This window comes from Mauremys mutica, chromosome 2 (genome assembly GCF_020497125.1).
Source record: "Mauremys mutica isolate MM-2020 ecotype Southern chromosome 2, ASM2049712v1, whole genome shotgun sequence".
In the NCBI taxonomy this organism is placed as follows: Eukaryota; Metazoa; Chordata; order Testudines; family Geoemydidae; genus Mauremys; species Mauremys mutica.
In genome coordinates this window covers 18,692,344-18,711,585 of record NC_059073.1, presented here as the reverse complement: position 1 = coordinate 18,711,585, position 19,242 = coordinate 18,692,344, and the positions used below count along the sequence as shown (strand labels likewise).

Here is a 19,242-nt window from a genome sequence, read left to right as displayed (position 1 = left end):
GCACAAACAGTATGACCTCAGTGAGCCAATTTACTGTCTGAAGAGAAAGTTGCTTGGGGAAAGTGGTTTTACACATGTTCACTGCAAGTTTCATTATGTTTAAAATAGGTGCTTTGTGTTGCCCTCTAATACTACACTGTAGCTAGTAGCTGATGTAATGGCATAACCTTCCTGGATCAAAATAGTTTTCCCCTGCCCAAGTGCTCAATACACAAAGTTAATCTATATTTACAAGCATTTGTGTAAAGTTGCCAGCACCAGGGAAAAAACAAAACCCCAAGGTTTTCATTTCACTTCACCAGGTCAGCTTTTGGGTCTATATTAATTGAACATCCTGCCAACATATTCAGCAGTAGGTTCCCACAAACTTGAATCTGGTTATTTGATGCAATTCCAGCCAAGTTAAAGGATTAAATTTCAAAAGGCTCACACACAATTACTGAGGGGGGGGGGGGAAGAGAAGGTGTTTCCACACCTCTTAGTGAGAAAGTTGCAGTGCAGTAAAGTGCCAATGTAGACAAGCCCTTAGACAGGCAAAGTGTTGTCCTAGATACCTCAGATAAGTCAATCATGCCTTTGGAAAAAAATCTTTTCAGTTCTAGTGATAGCGTTCAAATGCTGCACAATTCAGAAGTTGGAGAGTTTAGTAATCCCTTGCTCCTCATGGATATCGGCTTACATCACAAAATCACCCACAGAATCCCATTATGGGCAGGAAAGATCCATAACTCAAATCAACTGTGTTGGTGCATTGATAATTATAGTTTACCATCACCACTCTTGACTTCACACAAAGCTATGGAAGCAAGGAACTAATATCAGTCACCTAGAGATCTTCTACATAACAAATCAGGAATTGCTCATGAAAGAAAAGACTGCAATCCATACTCTCAAGATTCTCCAAAACAGACCGACCATTCCATTCTCCAGTAGTTCAGTGAAGCAAGAGATAGTAGGAATGGGAAGGAATGGACCCTGGTCCAGCTTATCTAGGCTGGCCAACTGTATCTGTTTAAGTGCAGAATGGATGACCCTATGGTCCAAGGGAGCCCTTGCTGGAAGCCTGGTTTACACTGACAAAGTCAAGAGACGCAGCCAAAGGTTTCCCTCCCATTCTAAATCTTTTAATGGACTACATTTTATATGCTACAAGATGTGTAATTTAGCTTCAGTACAGTTGAGTATTCAGAGGCCACACAAGCAAGAAGTTGGTGTGACAGATACACAGCTGAATTTACCCTTGCCTAAATTGCATTCTCTCTTCCTAATTACCTGATATTTGGGGGGGGGGGGGGGGGGGGGGAAGAGAGGGAGAAGAATGAAAATCTAAGGTATGGGAAAGACTTAAGACTGACCAGTTCATAAGGCAATTTCCATCTATCAGCTGCTATAACATTGATTGTAGTGGAGATAATACTTAAAATTATATATAGTGAGACGGTGTTCCAAGATGCAGGACAGCACTGCTACTGCAAGCAGTACTAATGAGTAGCTGGAATAGTATTCACTACTTACAATTCTGCAACTCTTGAATGGTATGTGCTTAAGTGTCATGTATACATTACAAAATAGTTTACTACTTGTACTATAGAAGCTCCAGTAATGGACTGGAAACACCACTGTTCTAGGTGCTGCACAAAAAGCAAAACAAAGATAGCATCTGCCCCATAAGAGTTTATAGTCCAAGCATAAGAAGAGTGATGGATACAGTCTGATAGAGGAGGACATGGTAAACAGCGAGACAATATGGGTCAGAATGATAGATTTAGAACCTTTATGTAACAAACATCCTCAGTACTTCACAAAAGTTGGTAACTGAAACTGATGAGATAATCCTTAAACTAGTAGCAAGTTCATCAATGGAGAGAAAGTGACAAAAGTCCAATCGTTTGACACTAAAAACAAAGAAAATATACATGTCCAAACAGGCATCATTGTCAGCCTTTTACAGGGCCACTTAAACTATTCCTGTTGCTAACAATGTGAGCTGTATACCAGTCACCCACAAATGGCACTGACAATAATTATTATTATTATAATAAGTTAACACCATCACTGTCTTAACTGCACAGGGCCTTTGAGCTTTAGAAAAACTCCATCTCAGTTGAACTACAGAAGACAGGAGTTTAATCAATGGAAGCACCAGTGTGTAGTACTGCAAAATCTAAGTTATACTCATTCATCAAAGTAGTTCAGCTTTCATTAGAGGGTTTTTTCAGATCTCTTTATAAAAATATCAGTTTTTCAATGTTTGTGACTAATTGGAAAGCATCTTGCCATAAAAATTATGAATAAGTATTCAGGTAGTTCATGCACAAGTGTCAGCCTATACTTTGTGAACAAACTATTTAGACTATTCACTGTGTTATGTGGGAAGACTGGTCACTGAAGTCACATATTTTCTATGTATTGACTGAATTATTGGTACTATGGTGAAGTCATAATCAGCAATCCCTAGATTCAAGGATGATCTCTACCACAGATTAAGATATGGGTGCTGAGATGATTCAGGAGTCCGATCCTGGAACCACAGATCCATGCACAGCATGTGCAGACATTTCCTGGCACATCAGCTGCCTGCTGGGAGAAAGTCCTTTTTCCTTACTTCTCTTTTCAGCTTCAAGGACAAGGCACTTCCGCTCAAAGCAGGCCACTGCCTGATTGAGGATGGGGCACCACTGAGGTTGGCTGGTGGCTTACTTCTCCCAGCTTGTGATGTCCTGTTTTCTTGAGATACGCTTTCAGTTGACCTTCATAGCATTTCCTCTGGCCACCATGGGATCCCTGACTATAGGTGAGCTGGGAGCAGAGGCTTTGTTTGGGAGGTGAGAATCTGGCATTGGCACATAATATCCAGCCCAGAGAACTCATTTTTTTTGTTCTCCCATGATAAATCTCTCAAACTCAGCATAGTTAGTTCTATTGAACATGTGCAAATGGAAACTTTCAGAGAAGTTGTTCTATATTTGCTCCTTAACTTTCTGAACCTTCCTACTGCTTCCTTTCCTGTCCACCCTCTACTTCAAGATACCCTGTAGCCTAAGGGAAGGTGCACTGATGTGGAAGCTGTGACTTGGATTTTCCACAGATGGGTGGAAATTTGGGGGTATAACAATAAAGCAGAGTCCCATCTACCCTAGCAAGCAGCCAAATATCAATATGAAGTTGCACATGGTCACTACTGGCAAAATTGGAATCAATAAGCAGATTCATACATTTTGCCATGCACCAAATTATCACGCTTGGCTTTGCTTTCAGTGAAATTCAACTATTCAATCATCAAAGGGTTTGGAGCATTATTTATTTACAAATAGTACCCCAGACTCCTACATCTGTCCACCTGTTCTGGCTACTAGAGCCAGGATGAAAACTCAGGAATCATGACTCTAAAGCATTTCATTGTTGTCGGGCAGTCGTGCAAACCACTGGCAAAGTGCCACATCCCTCTCTAGTGGCTACTCCACAGAGAATCAGTTATTACTACCACCAATTACTTTTTTAGCTCACGTATGAGAAATCTGCTCTGTTTGTAACTAGTGTTTATTTGAAAGGAACTGTGTGGTAGGTCTCCAGCTATGCAGAGAATTATTGACAACTGAAAAAGATTTAATAGAATTTTAACAACTGAAAGGGAAGTAACTCAAAACAAAAGTAACACAGGAAGTGTTGTCTGCAACACATTAAGATCAGAACTGTAAAATTCACATGCATCCTGCTTTGTGCAAACATGTCTGGAAAATATCACCAGACTACTCAGTCTTACAATCAGCAAACACACTGTATATCTATGCTATACAAAGTCAAATTTGGCCTATGGAACTGGGGATAGTCCAAAGACAGTAACATTCTGTTATGCGAGTATGAAGAAAACAGGCCTAATCCTGCACCACCCACTTGACCCAAGAGTAAGTGGAAACTGACTACTTTAGTTCAAGGTGTAGGGGCTGCTTCTACTCTTGGGGCTAAAGGTCCCAAGACTGATGAATATGATCCATGTTCTCCTGCCAAAGGACACCTGCTACTCTTGATGAAGTCAATGTGGAGAACCCACCAAAATCAAGCACTACTTATGTTGTGTTATATTCAGATACAACTATTTGAAGTGATGCAATTCAGAACTATTCCTGAATATGTTTCTTACTGCTGCTATTCCTTAACATACCTTAAAATAAGATGGATACATTTATGAATAGAATCATATGTTCTGTTGCTTGTGATGCAAGGGACTGGACTCATGATAAAGGAGCTCCCTTCCAGTCCTATGTACACATCATTGCATGGCTGGAAAGATTAGATTTTTATTGTGTCAGTAAGGGTCATTTCACCATGCACAAACCCATGAAAAAAAATGTCCACTGAGAATCAAAATGTACAGATAGGCAAACAATTTTAAATGATAAATGCTTAAAGTTAATTTATATTATCCAACAAAATTATAAAAATCTAATTTGCGAAGCCTCACAGACAAGCAGAATTGGTGATGGGGATTACATCCAGCCAACTGTTCACTTCATCTTGATCAAATAATGCAGAAAGGAGGAGGAGAATGTTTTGAGAGAATTACTGAAGTGTTCAGTAATCAGTGGTACTGAGCCTGATTTTCGAGTGGCCTCACCCAGATTTTAGTCATCTTCATTGGCATCCAAAGCAATATTTGAAAAGGGTGTTGCTGTCCACTGCAATCCTTGTATAAAAAGGCTAAGGCTACCTCACATGTTTCCAATGCCAAGGAAACTATTTTCTTTTTTAAAAGAAAATGCACCTCTAAGAAGTACATTGTGAATCAAGTACAGCTTTTAAGAGGATGGAATTTACTATTTCTTCCTCCTTTTGCTATAAAGCAGTAAGACTCACTGAGAAATTCTTGTATAATTGCATGACATGATGGTACAAATTTGCCAGACACCAATCGACTTCCAAATATGATTAGTTATAAGGCAATGATGGGAGGAAGATTACTATTGTACATGCAATTTTGATTTTCTAACATTATTTCATTTTGTTTTGACAGAAATAAGTAATGTGGTTATTGATAATTGCATGCATTTTGTTCTTAGTACTCTTCTGTTCAAACATGCTTTATTATTTAAGGGAAAAGAATGTGAAACTTAGACCTGAACTACAGAAAACTGAAAATGACTACAATGATTCCTGTTTTGTTTTTAAATACACTTCTACCCCGATATAACATGACCCAATATAACACAAATTTGGCTATAATGCGGTAAAGCAGTGCTCGAGGGGAGGGGGGGCTGTGCACTCCGGTGGATCAAAGCAAGTTCGATATAACACAGTTTCACCTGTAACAGTAAGATTTTTTGGCTCCCCAGCCTTATATTGAGGTAGAGGTGTAAGTCACCATTTAGTCATTCATTATTTCAATGACTGATGCATGCAATTACTGCTTGATGTTATCTCACTGCTACCACAATAATATTCCTTCAAGCACTCCGCAATTTTTATTTGTTGTTCAAGTAGGATTTGCTCATTGGTACTGCATGCTGGCATGGTCTGAACTAATTCCATCTATTTACTTTCCCAGGTTCTTCTATTTGTTTCATAGAACTGAAACACACTTCTAGACTCTGGAGAGGACGTATGTTGAGCTAAAGAGAACAAACAGTTAACTTTCCAGAAAGGCCCCCCATGATGCATATGTCTGTGATTGGTAAATCTTAAGTGGAGTTATTAGTTTTGGAAGACAATAGAGTCTACTGGATAAGGCACTGGATTGGGACTCAAACCACTTGGATTCTGTTCCCCGCTCTGAGAGATCATAGGTAAGTTTTTTGCATTTGTCAGGAAAATCAAAATGACATTGTTTTGAGCTGATCCAAATCAAAATACTTTTGTCAAATCAACACTGACATTGATCTGTCAGTTGCTGCAGTGTCTCATGGGAGTTGTAGTTTGAATGCCTTGTGAACACATTCTCTTTAATAGGCCTGGCTCCCCAACTGGACTACATCTCCCATGATGCACTGTGGTCCCATAACTGGTTGAACCACCACTGTTCATCATTCAAATCCCATGACTACAGTGTATCATGAGATGTAGTCCAGTTGGGGAGCCCAACCTATGAAAAGAAAAGGGGCATGAGACACCATAGCAGCTCAGGTGGACACAGATTATCACTAATGACCCAAAGTGTTTTTATTTTCTTCAAAGAAACAAAACATTTTAGTTTAGAACTACTGTAACATTTCAAATCAGAAGTGTCTAAACAAAACAGTGATGTTTCCAAACTGAATAGAACTTTGTTCAGAGAAAAAAAATTTAAGATGTTTTGTTCCAAAACAAATGTTGAAATGGAAATTCCGATTTTCATCTAGATTAATAAGTTTTCAAAAATACAGCCCCACTTAAGTGAACTAGCACCAATACTTCGTTTAGACCTGTAGCACAAGAGTTCTGCTTTGTACTGCAATTTCAAATAGATTTAGCTGTCCAAAGAATCTTTCTGCCCTAGTTCTGATATCTATTGTCCAATACAGTACATTCAGCTTTAAAAACTTCTAGGCTGTGCTCACCACAAGTTTGGCTGAGACTAACCACTATCCTATGTGTTTGTTTCCCTACCATATGACAGTTTTCATGTCTCTGCTCACTCATGCGCATTTTAGAAACTCTGGGCCCAAATTCTCAAAGTTGAATGCCAACACTCTTAAATCTCAAGAGACTACCCAGCCTTAGTTTTTACCCCCGTTTGAAACTACTATACACTATAAACTCTATGTCATAGTATCTGTGCAGGTTGTACTGCAAAGTACTACGTAAACAAATTTCTATAATATTCCTATTTACATTCATCAAAATTTTTCATCTTCTCTGTATTAACTGTTTTCATTGTATTGAGCCCTTTATGACTAGCTCATACTAGTATTTCATAAAGGAGTGTACATAAAAAAAGATACACTATACAGTTTCTGAAAACTCTTGCTTTCTAAACAGACTAATGCACAAACTTGCATGGAAGGAATTTACTTGTATTCTGGGTATTTACTTCCCAGTTTTACTATTTGATCTGTAAAATCATATGATTCTTGTAGTGCATGGAAGTATCTTGAGCATAAACACACCACAAACAGCACTATGTGTTTTTATTACTTGCGTAGTAAAGGCATTCTGAGTCAAACTATGCTAGAACAAGGATTTTAGATTAATGACTACTTGTCTACTTGCTGTACTTGAAGTACCTGTTGTTCCCAGCACTAAATTTAAAGTGACATCATTTCTAATGCATTTGTCTGAATTTTTGCTGCCATTGTTACAAGTTACATCTGGTTGTTGAAACTGCAAATTAGACAAATAATGTTTCTCCCTATTTTTAGCATTTATTTTGAAGATATGACAAGTCAGTTTCATTGTTTCCCTTGTATGGCTCTCTAACCACAGCATTTGGCAAGGACACACAAGGACAGCTACAGGGCCTGAAACCACCTTTGATTTTTTTTTAAAACAATTTTCTAGATTTCAAGCTGACTATTTAAAAACCAATCACTTCCCTTTAAGTTACTTCTTTTGGTCCTCCAAGACCTATTTTTAGATAATTTCTCCTGAAAAGTCCGAGGGCATCTAACAATGTTTACTGCCATCTTACTCATTAACCTCTGCAAGCCTTAAGAAGGGAACATAGGGAATAATTCTTGCGGGCTGTATAAAACAATGGGTAAGATACAGGGGCACCTCAGTTTGCAAGCATTCCAAAGGAAGGCAGCAACACTAAAAAAATCCTTAACCACACACTTTCACCCAATTCCATGTTCAGAGCAAAATGCTTTGAACATGAATAGTATTCAATATACTTAAACTACAGCTATAAACACAGTGAGACACAGAAGAGTAAACAATGAAAACTGATCTGTTGCAGTCAAGGCTACAGTTGTGCTCGAAAATTGGTAGATATGGCTTAAGTACACTAATAACTAACTTATGCAATGCCTTTCACACAAAGAAATAGTTTCAGTTCCAAACCCTTCCTAATTCTGTAAGTACAAAGAGGCTGAATCATAGCATCAGCATCTAACAAGATTCCAGCTGTTTCACTGCTTTCAGAGAGGGGCAGGGAGGAGAGCTGGGACCCATCTGCTATGGAAACCTGAACTGCCAGTACTTTGTATCTCTCACATTAGCCACAAGTCTCCAGTGCCATTTCCAAGCCCTAAGATTCTAGCAGACTTAATATAGAGCCCAGCTAGTAAATTTGTTCAGATAATACATTAGTAACTGGCCAAAGTGAAGAAGTCGATAGGTACCAGGATTTCCCCCAATTATTCAGGGTACAGCTGGTGAACACCATAGATCTTACCCATCTTGACTCCTAGCAATACACTGCTGCTGATCCTGCCAATTCTGTTCCTTCCCCTCCCACCCATTCCAGCCAAACACCACAAGGAACTAACCCCCCCCCCCCGCCCCAGGGTGCAGCTCTCAGATTCCACACCTCCCCGTCCCTCATACCCACCCACAGCCAGCAGGGACCCTGCCAAGCTGGAACATTGGTGCAGAGAGAGGGGCAGGTGCGCCTGTTCTCCAGGCAGGGCTGTGGGAAGCAGGGAGACGGAAGCTAGAGGAGCTCAGTGCACAGCCCTTCCCAAGCAGCAGAGCCAGACTGGCTGGGATGCTCAGCCCTCAGAAGAGTCACACTTTGGGAAGTTAAGTAGCCCCTTGCAGCTCACCACAGCACAGCAGCTCTGACCACTAGGTCCTGTGGGAGCGAGGGAAGACTTGATCCCCCCCCAGCCATGGGAGCTAACCCATAGAGGGCTAACACTCTCCTCCCACACCCACCCCGCAGGACAGGGCACTTGCATCCAGGACAGCAGCACCAAATTAAGCCCACTGGGCCCCCTCTTCCCTGCACTCAATGGGGAGAATGGGGGGCAAGCATGCTCGAGGGGCCCCCTTCCCTGCCCTGGGAGGGGGGAGAAACATGGAGGAGGGGCACGGCCAAAGGAACCCCGTTTCTCTACCCTCAGGAGCGTCTAGGGGGCAATATGGTAGGCAACGGCCGAAGGACCCCCCCTTCCCTGACCGGGGGGGTGGTGGGCGGCGGAGAGAGTATGGAGGGGCCGGCAACGGCCAAAGGACCCCCCCCACCACCACTTCCCTGACCTGGGGGAAACAGGGGGGCCGGCGGGCAGCGGCCGAAAGACGCCCCCCTTCCCTGACCTGGGGGGAATATGGAGGGGCCGAGCAACGGCCGAAGGACCCACCCCCTTTCCCTGCCCTCGGAGAGAGCGAATATGGAGGGGCGGGCAACGGCCAAAGGACCCCCCCTTCCCTTCCCTTCGGGGAGCAGTGAGGGGCCAGCAACGGTCGAAGGACCCCCCCCTTCCCTGACCGGGAGGAAAGAATATGGAGGGGCTGGCAACAGCCGAAGGACCCCCCTTCCCTGACCTAGGGGGAGCAGTAGGGGGCGGGCAGGGTCGGCCCCTTGTTTGCGGGGTTTCCCGACACCCCGCGGACGAGCGGGGCAGCAGCCGGGCTAGCGCCGCTCACCTAGCGCGGGAACCGCCGCCTCTGTCTGTCTGTCTGTCGCTGCAGCAGGATTCCGTTCCCCGGCCAAGTCTCACAGCGCCGCACTCCCGCCAAACTAAGCCCGACTACGTCCGAGCCCCGGCTCGCGAGGTATTTATACCGCTCCGGCCCCGCCCCTGGGGAGGCCCCGCCCCGCCCCGCTGGAGCGCTACCTGCGGCCGCCTGTTGCGCGGGGCTCCGCCTGTCCGCGGGCGGGGAGAGGCGCGCGGTTGGGCTGGCAGAAAATGCTGTTCCACATAAATAAAAGTAAGAAACAGGGATCATTTTGCCCATCTCTGAAATGCAGCAATTTGAGGGTGAAATGCAATAATAAAAAAAATAAATATCTAGCTCTTATGCAGCACTTTTCATCAGTGGGTCTCAAAGTATTTTACAAAGGATGTCAGTATCATTATTCCTATTTTACAAATGTGGAAACTGAGGCACAGAAATGACGTGACTTGCCCAAGGCCACCCAGCAGGCCCGTAGTGGTTTAACTGTGCATGGTGATATCATAATGCAGGTTAGGACAGGAAGTGAAGCATTCTGGCAGACAGAACAGTGCTCATGACACAGAGATTAACAATAATATTTTATGTGAAATTTAGCTGATTGTATTTAAACTCTTAAAAATCACTGTATATACTTACTTATATTGGAGCACTTCACAGTCTTTAATGTATTTATCTTCACAACATCCCTGTGAGGTAGAGGAGTACTATTATCCCCAATTTACAAATGGAGAACTGAGGTACAGAGAGTAAGGCTATGTCTACACTTAAACTGCTACAGCAGCTGTTGTAGCGCTTCAGTGAAGACACTCACTACAAGAATAAGAGGAGTTCTCCCATTGGTGTAGTTAATCCTCCTCTCTGAAAGGTAGCTAGGTTGACAAAAGAATTCTTCCATCAACATAGCACTGTCTACACCAGGGGTTAGGTCGGCATAGCTAGGTCTCTCGGGGACGTGGATTTTTCACATCACTGAGAGATGCTGCTATGCATTTTCAGTGTAGAGCAGCCCTAACTGACCTGCCCAAGGCCACAGAGGAACTCGAATCTTCTAAATCCTAGGTTAGTGCTCTAGCCACATTTCCTTCCAATTGTAGATAGGTGTGATGCAATGCCAATCAAGGGCCTAAGCTGGCAACTAAATCAGTGGGACTATTAGCATGAGCAAGGACTTTAGGATCAAGTCCCAAGAAATGACCAAATGATAGTGAACCAGTAGAATAGTTGAAAATAGAAACCCAGAGTCATGGTTCTCAGTCCCCACACTTTATGTACTAGCAAGAACCTTTTTGTCACAGTTCACTACTGGATGTGCAGAGGCAATTTATAAAAGGGTCCAAAGCTCAGTAGTTTTAGGAAATGTTGAAAAATGAATGTGTATAATAGTGAACTCTTGTTGTAGAAAGTAAAAAATGTATCATATACATGTATCAGTTTAAAATAAAGCAAAACCCGTATGATAGACTGTGAATTTCAAAATATCACATCTGTACTCTAACACATGGTCTGCTTGTGCTCCCATGGAAGTCAATCAACAGCCTGGGCTCTGTTGAGTAAAGATTGCCAATAAATACTACATTTGTGGGTATTAGATTTATGGTGTACACAAGTCCACAATGGAGTAGGTTTAAATTGTTACAGGCTTGAGCTACTTTGGAGAAAAGTCTGTTTCTCTGGTTTGCAGTGAGACATGCTGTTTGCTATTTCAAAGAGGAGTCCTGATTTTAATATATCTATTCTGCGTCCTGCACTAGCCAGAACTATGAAATACTAACATAATGATAAAGTGTCCTCATGGTGCGTAGTTCTGTGATAGCAGAACAAGAACCAGGAACTCCTGAGTTCTAAACTGAGCTTTAAAACTGACTCCCTTAAATTCTCGGCATCAGTTTTCAGATCTGTAAAATAAGGCTAATAATGCAAGCTATGGTGTGCCTGTGTGTGTGTGCACAATTCAGAACTGCTCAATTGCATGTCTTGGGGTAGATCTAACCATGCGGCAGCATGTATAATACGGACACTGCATGCCCTGATAACACAGGTATGAAAAAGTGTGTAGACAGTGAGGAACTGCTTAGGCAAGTACAGGAAAGCCATGCCAGAACCTTAGGGTATATTCCCTATATGGGTCTCTATATGCCCAAGTAGTGCCTCCCACATCTACACTGCTAAATATAGCAGTGTAGTGTAATGCTTCTGGAGCCCCTCTGCAGAGGAAGGCTCCAGCAGGGGTGGGAAGGGTGGGGGGAAGCAGCAGGGGAAGGCTCCTCTGTAGCTCCCCTCTGCTGAAGCCTTTCCTCTCTGCTTCCCCCCTGCCAGAGCCTTTCACTGTGGTGTAGCTATACACATCCTACGTAGTACATGCCACCACAAATGTAGACAAGGCCATAGTCTTTATGCTGCTACCAGGTCTCCGGTCCCTGAAACGGAAGGGGGTTTTGCTTCTGGAACAAGAACACTAGAATTCTATCCCCACTTCCACTGAACAGTTCCAGGTAACTATGTTGTGCAGCATAAAGACAACTATCAAGGCTAGGTTGATGCAGGTTTATTACAATACTTATCTTTGGTATAAAATTGTTGTGAATATTAATTAGTTAATGTTTGTAAAAAGTACTCCTAACAATAATATTATTTGATGCAAAAGTCATATCCTCATCACATCATTCCCCCTCCCCCTTTCCACCTGCACTGGCCAAAAACAGCAAAGGTGACGACTTTAAAATATGGATATGTTTGCTTAGTGCATGTTTCCATGGTCTTTTACTTTGGACATAGTCGTTCTACCATCTTTGTACTCATTTTATATTTTGAAAACCAGAAACTGATGAAGCCACCAACAAAACCCCAGCTCAGAAACACCCATACTTGGGGAAAATTCCAGTCTGGGTCAGGATCTGGACTTTGTGGCTCAGCCAATCTTCATGCAGAGCTTAAGAGTTCTTCAGTCTGCTGTGCTTCGGTGCTTCCTGGGGAAGGGTCCTGCAGGTTGAAGAGATTAAGTGGAACAAAGTGGAAGTCAGACTAGAGCTGGGCAAAGCTTTGGCAACATTTGCAATGAAACCAAGAAAAGTTCTCTTGGTTTTAGGTTTTATTACTAACCAGGCTCATTGAAAGTTTTGCTGAGTTTGGGATGAAAACAAGATAAAACTTGGTCATTTCATTTGAGTTTCACTTTGAGCTTTGCAGTTTATTTGAAATTTAGGTTACACATGGTGAGAGGCACTTTAGAAGTACCTGAGACAGACAGAAAATAGGTGGAGAGATGCATCCACAATATAAGGGGTGCAAACCCATGTGAACTGAAACCCTGGGAATTAAAACCCACAAAGGGCCAACATTCCAGGGTATATTGTCCATTGTAAGGATGGGATTTATTACTCATTGTAAGGCTGAGAATATCATAATGGTTTATGATGTCTTTCTGGGCAGGAGGATGGATTGCAAGAGAAAACAGTAATTCCAGAAGTCCAAATTAGAAAGTATTTACTATGTGAAGATGCAATATCTAAACTATGCAAAAGGCCAAATCCTGCCCTATGCTGGAGCACTGATAAGGCTTTGAGGAGTCTCTTTCTGCGTCTGCCCCAGTTCACAGCAAGAGGCCTACCCCGGGCTCAGAAGAGTGCTAGAGAATTACGCAAGTTGCCACACAAACTAGTGTACCACAATCCCTATGGAGCTAATTAGTATTTATACTGCAGTGTGCTACATGTCCTAGGTGGGGTCACTCTCAGTGGCCGCACAGTGAGATCCATCCAGCCCCCACCAACAGTCTGTTTCCTATAACTAATGTGCACCCAGTACCATCCTGCCCCCCACTCCTATGTATGGCTGTTACTTGCAATGGCAGTATTTAACCTGGAATATAACAAATGTTGTTGTCAGTTTCATTGCCCAAGTAGCTGGAGGCCTAAAAGGCAATCCTATCATTAGTGTTTTAAAGTAAGTTAGAGGAGTCATAAACTTTGTTTTATTAAGATAAGTTGGTAACACTTATGGAGGTTTTTAAGAGCAGGTTAGACAAACACTTGTCAGGAATGGTCTAGTTATTCCTTAGTCCTGCCTTGAGTGGAGGGCACTGGACTAGATGACCTATTGAGATCCCTTCCAGTGCTACACTTCTCTGATTCTATGTATCTATATCTATATAGCTGTACAGAGAGAGTTTAAATCTGAAGAGAAATTGTAAACAATTCCTTGCTGAGGTTCTCTTGCCTGCCTATTGTGTTCTGATAGCGAGAAGTCATAACACTTAGAGCTTGCCTTATCTACACTTGAAACACTACAGGAGCAACACTGCAGCTGAAGGGTCTTCCATCAACTAGTTATTCCATCTCCCTGAGAAGTGGTTGCTAGGTTGTCGAAGAATTCTTCCGTCAATCTACCGCTGTCTACACTGGGGGTAAGGTCGGCTTAGGTAACTCGTTCCGGGGGGTGAATTTTTCTCACCCCTTAGTGACATAACTGGGTCAACTTAATTTTTGAGTGTAGACCTGGAGCAGGTATTTAGATCGCCCTTTACAAACATTAACTAATGGAGGAGGGGGGAAATGAAGCACTAATAGGTTAAGAGCCTGATCTAAAATTCACTAAAGTCAATGATAAGACTCCCATTGACTTCAATGCACTTGGACTTGTATCAGACTCCAAATCAGTGTCAGCGCTACAATTAGAACACAGATGTTCCTATTGTCCACATTTTTATTTAATCTACTAACCCACTCTGCCTCTTGTGTCAGTAGTGCCTTGCAGATTTGAAATGTGTCTAAATACCACCTAACACACTGCAATAAGTGCCTTCCATAGAATGCTGCTGTTTGAAGCAAGGAACGTAAAAATACAGGCAGGTTAACAATAATGCTTAGCGCTAAAGGTGGACTCAGGAATTCCAGAAATGTAGGACATTATTATTACTTGTATTAAGTATTGCCTAGAGGCCCCAACCTGGACTGAGGCTTCATTGCCCTAAACGCTGAACAAACACATTAAACAAGAGGGCCCTTGTCCCAGAGAACTTCCCATCTAAATACAGACAGACCAGCAAAGGGTAGACTTATTATCTCCATGTTACAGATGTGAACTGAAGCACAAGCTCACCCAGGAAATCTGTGGCAAAGCCCAAAATTTATCCCAGGTCTCGTAGGGTTTAACCACAAGACCATCCTTCCTTTTTTTGACATATAAATCAGTGCAATTCTAGTGTTAAAAATGGGAGTGGAAGTGTTACTGCTGCCAGTTGTAAACAAGGAAGAAAAGTTGAGTAAAAGTTAACGTTTAGTATCATTTTTTCCAGTTAGACCATTGTGCATTTAATTAAAAACAAACAAACCCTACACACTCTTTACATTCAAGCAGCAGTAATATGATTAGTCACTGCATGAGTAACTCTGGGTGTTTCCATGTGCTTATTAATAGTGCTGCCGTTGTAATTTTGAACAGCTAACGTATACATCATGTACAGTATATTAGAGCTTCGCTGGTCTATGCTGAAGTGAAATTCCACTCTCGAGAGACACACCCCATCAACTGGGAATTACGGTGTAATAGAACCTTCCCTTGCTGTCTATGGATCCCTTGGTGATGTTGACATGCACCCACACAGATCATTTGTCCTTCTAGAAATCATCCATTGCAGCTTTGGATCGAGGATGCTGACCTCAATTTAAAAATATAAATAAATAACACGACAAATTGCGTCCTGCTGCATCAACTCCGCCCTCCTCTTCCCCTGCTGCTTTGCTGCTGTCACAGATTTGTCTGATGCTTGCCTGAAATTAATTCATTACTCATATCCACACAAAAGTACTCATTTCCTTCCAGTTTGTAAACTGCTTTTGGCCAGTTTATCTGACTAATTCAGCAGAACTTATACGTGGGATGAGGTCACTTTCTGTCTGGGAGCATGAGTCTTACGGTCAAATCTGAAACATTTGTAGAGGAAGAGATTATGATTTCTAGATATTTGTCTTTAAGGTCATTCTCTCCCTCAATATGCTCTTTTCTGAAGTGGCAGATGCAGTTTAATAAGGAAGTCTTTGAGCATTTTACCAAGAGAACTACCTCAAAGCCAGTTTTGCTAAGTAGAGAATGAAATCTATGTGATTTAAACTTCTAAGATTGAGCCTGAAACAAATGCTTCATGTCCTGAGCACACTTTGAGAAACTTTGGATCCAGATCTGAACATCATCTTGGTATCTGTGATGTGATAATGCTCAAGAATAACAGAAAGTTACTTTTCATCTAACACTGAACTTTATTAGAAGGAGAAAAGGGGTATTATTCCCACAGCCACCCCGTTTCTCTTTCCACCTCATTGTAGAACCTTCCCCAGCCTGTTCTGCTAGGCTGCCTGGTAAAAAGAAACAGTTTGTGTATCCTTACAGTCTCTAGCGGTGTAATGGGCAGAGACCCTGGATCTAAAGTCTCCCAAACTTTGGACATGCTTGAATATGATCCAGACTTTGCAACTTGAGCTCATGTTTACTTCCCCCACCTTGCCTATCCTGCATTAGCGTGCCCTCCATCACAGAGCTTAAAGGCCCTCAAAGCTGGTTCTAGAAAAGATAAAAAATCCTATTATTTTGCTACTTCTTAAATATATTAAAAGTTGTTAAAATTGACCCTCTCATCTAAGTTCAAACCTAGGGAACCAGATGCAGTACTGTCAATGGCAAATGTTCAAAATCCATGAGGCAAGCCCCCCAAAGTCATTAGATTGGCTTAAAAATCATGACATTTTAAAACAATAATAAATGTTGAGGCCTTTATTTGGCTTCCTAGCAACAGGGCTTTACATTTCCAAGCTTTACTCTGCAACCATCAGGGCTATACATGTACTTTTGAAAGCTGAGATTCTCATTAATCATTGGTGATTAGATGAATTTCCTGAGCAGCATTGCCACAGCAGACTCTGTCCGAGGGGCATTCATGGTTTACTCAGCGGAGGGCTGTACAGACAACTTGCCACAAGCCAGAGGGCTTTTCTTGATTTGTGTAAAATGTAGCAGTTTGCAACCATCTTGTTCAACACATTTGTGTGACCCATGGAGACTACATGGCCCCAGCATGCAATGCTCCCTCTTGATCTGATACATTAGGCCACTCTGAGCAATCCATATTGGGAGCGATGGTTGCCAAAGGCTAAATAGTTGGTTGCAGTGTTGGTTTCTGGCTAACATTTTGCCACCCCTGAATCATACCAGACATAAGGGATGAACAGACTGAGTGGAGTTTGACATTTTGTGATTAACTTAGTCTGTTATTTGACTTTGCAAAACCATTCGCTCTCCTGCTCCAATTCTATTTTAAAATATGTTTCTCTAGCTAGATGAAAGCCAGTGCTATACATTTAGAATTGCAGAACTCTCCTCAAAAACTGAGCTGGCACATGTATGTCCCATATATATATATATATATATATCTCAGAATGTCTCCCTCTTCCTCCTCCTCCCCCTGCATGGTCTCTCCTAAGCAGAACCTAGTAGCCTTTACATTGAACTTTTGAACCCACAAAGTTTGAGTGGGTTTGAAATCAGGCGAAACAAGCTTGCAGGTGCCTATCAGTTATAGAGAACATCCAACTGAATACAATTCAGAAACAAGTCAAATTCAGTCTTTACTCAGATCTGATAAGGAAGGCTAGAAAAATGGCACAATTGTTGTCTAATGTCAGTAAGAAGGCAGTAATAATGTATAGCCTCTGGTTGCATTTGAAGGTATATACCCTTCTGGGCTCTAAGGCTGAGTGCACATTTACATAGCAATAGCAGGTGGAATGAATATCAAAAGGAAAGAAAAAGTCTGGATCAGGCAGCTCTGTCCTAAATCACGTGTAACACTTTCAAACTGTTGGATGACCCTGGAATGTTTTTTAAAGTCATATGTTGTGAATGCTGAGCTCGCCGCTTTGTACCCACTTTCATGCAAGCTCATAGCAATTAAACTTGTTCCCACAGCATACTAGAACTGACCACATGAACAGCGACTGCAACCATGTGCCCTTAATTAAGTACATGGTCTTGTGATTCTGGATTCAAAATATAAACACCCAGTAAACAAATACCTGTTTCAGTTTATTCCTTGTTCTGTATTCAGAAATAGGGTTTGGGAGGTTGTTTGTGTTTGCTTGTTTCAACACAAGGGAGAGATGTCCATTAGTTGTTACAGGGAATGACATTGCTGTGCTGATTTACATGCCATGTAATCTGACTCACTACACAGGATGTAAGGGTCCAATCCTGCAGCAGCTCTTACTCATTTGAGTTCTCCTTATTCCTGTTGTAGACAATGGAGATAACATCCACAATTGGCCCTAAATCAGCACTGATTTTGACCCGGTAGCTTTAAAGATGATTCCCTATTAAATCGGACATCCTGAGTCTGCCCCCGGTTGTGTAGACTGCGTAGACTGTTGGTCCTTCATCAGTCGAGACTAGGGTGACAAGATGGGATGAAGAAAATATCGGGACACATGGGGGGGAGTCCCGCCGGCAGAGCAAAAAAAAAAGTGCGGCGTCCCAGAGTCCCGCCGGCAAAGAGAGGGAAAAAAAAAAGAAAGAAAGAAAAGAAACGGAGTCCCACTGGCAGAGAGATAGAGAGAGAGGAGGGGAAAAAAAAAAGCGGAGTCCCACCAGCACAGCAAAAAAAAAAGCACGGAGTCCTAGAGTACCGCCGGCAGAGAGAGGAGGAAAAAAAAAGAAAGAAAAAAACCAGAGTCCCCCCCGGCGGGAGGGATGGAAGGGGGGAAGCAGAGTCCTGCCGGCAGAACAAAACAGAACAAAACAAAACAAAAAAAACAGGAGTGCGAAATATTGAGACAAATTGCGTCCCGACCAAACATTGATTGGGACTTGGGACAAATGCCTAAAAATCGGGACAGTCCCGATTTTATCGGGACGTCTGGTCACCCTAGTTGAGACTAAGCCAATCACAACACGTCTTCCAATTTTCTCTCCTCTGGCCATCCTTCGCCATGCTTGTCCATATCTCCTTGTTAGGAAATCAGCCCACCTCTTTGGAGGCCGACCACGTGGCCGTTTCTGTTCTCGCAGATACCACTCGAATATAGCTGCGGTCCATCTGTTGTCGCTAAGTCGGGCCACATGTCCCGCCCACTGCATTTTGCTGAGCCTGTTTTCAACAATAACAATGTCTCGCACTCCAGACTGCAGCCTATTTATTTCATTGGGGATGTGATCATGGAGCAAGATGCCCAAAAATGTTCGTTCCATCGCCCTCTGTGGGACAGACAGTTGATGTTCTTCAATCTTTTTCAGCAACCATGTTTTGCTGCCATATAACATCGCTGGAAGCATGGTCGAGTTGAAAAGATTCACACAAGTTGTTTTGCTGATCTTTCCTTGGAGGATGTCCTTGATGTAATTGAATGTGCACCATCCAGGTTTTTTTCTGCGCAACAGTTCGCCTTTCTGATCATGTAGACTACCTGGCCCAAATAAACGTATTTATCAACCTCTTGGATCTGCCCTCCTCCAAAAGTTATTTGGGTTCTTGGCAGAACATCTGATCTCATGTCCCAGGTTAGCAAATCGAAATAAAAAATTCCCCCATTTCCATTACCAGCTCAGTAACTCAGCCACAATCAAATCCCAATGTACACAAGTGTAAACTTAAAAGGCTCAAGCTTGGTCTACACTACAAAGTTAGATCAATGCAAGGCAGTTTACATCAACCTAGCTGTCCAACCA

At 42.4% G+C, this 19,242-nt stretch overlaps 1 protein-coding gene and 2 long non-coding RNA genes across 4 annotated transcripts in view; 1 reads left to right on the top strand and 2 right to left on the bottom strand.

Annotated features, from left to right (window-relative positions):
* NDRG1 (N-myc downstream regulated 1) overlaps positions 1-9,658 on the bottom strand; it is a 55,483-nt gene extending 45,825 nt beyond the window's left edge. The window contains exon 1 of the mRNA XM_045003497.1: positions 9,502-9,658. The gene's annotated coding sequence lies outside the window, so the exon portion shown is untranslated. The remainder of the gene's footprint in view (positions 1-9,501) is intronic.
* Positions 9,420-19,242, top strand: part of LOC123362930 — a 66,043-nt gene continuing 56,220 nt past the window's right edge. Inside the window, exons 1-2 of one of the 2 annotated variants that reach the window (XR_006576646.1) lie at positions 9,420-9,630; positions 13,823-13,936. This is a non-coding gene — a long non-coding RNA (uncharacterized LOC123362930). The remainder of the gene's footprint in view (positions 9,631-13,822; positions 13,937-19,242) is intronic. The other variant, XR_006576647.1, reaches the window with a different exon arrangement.
* The window catches only part of LOC123362932, a 78,304-nt gene continuing 71,142 nt past the window's right edge, over positions 12,081-19,242 (bottom strand). Inside the window, exon 3 of the long non-coding RNA XR_006576649.1 lies at positions 12,081-12,513. This is a non-coding gene — a long non-coding RNA (uncharacterized LOC123362932). The remainder of the gene's footprint in view (positions 12,514-19,242) is intronic.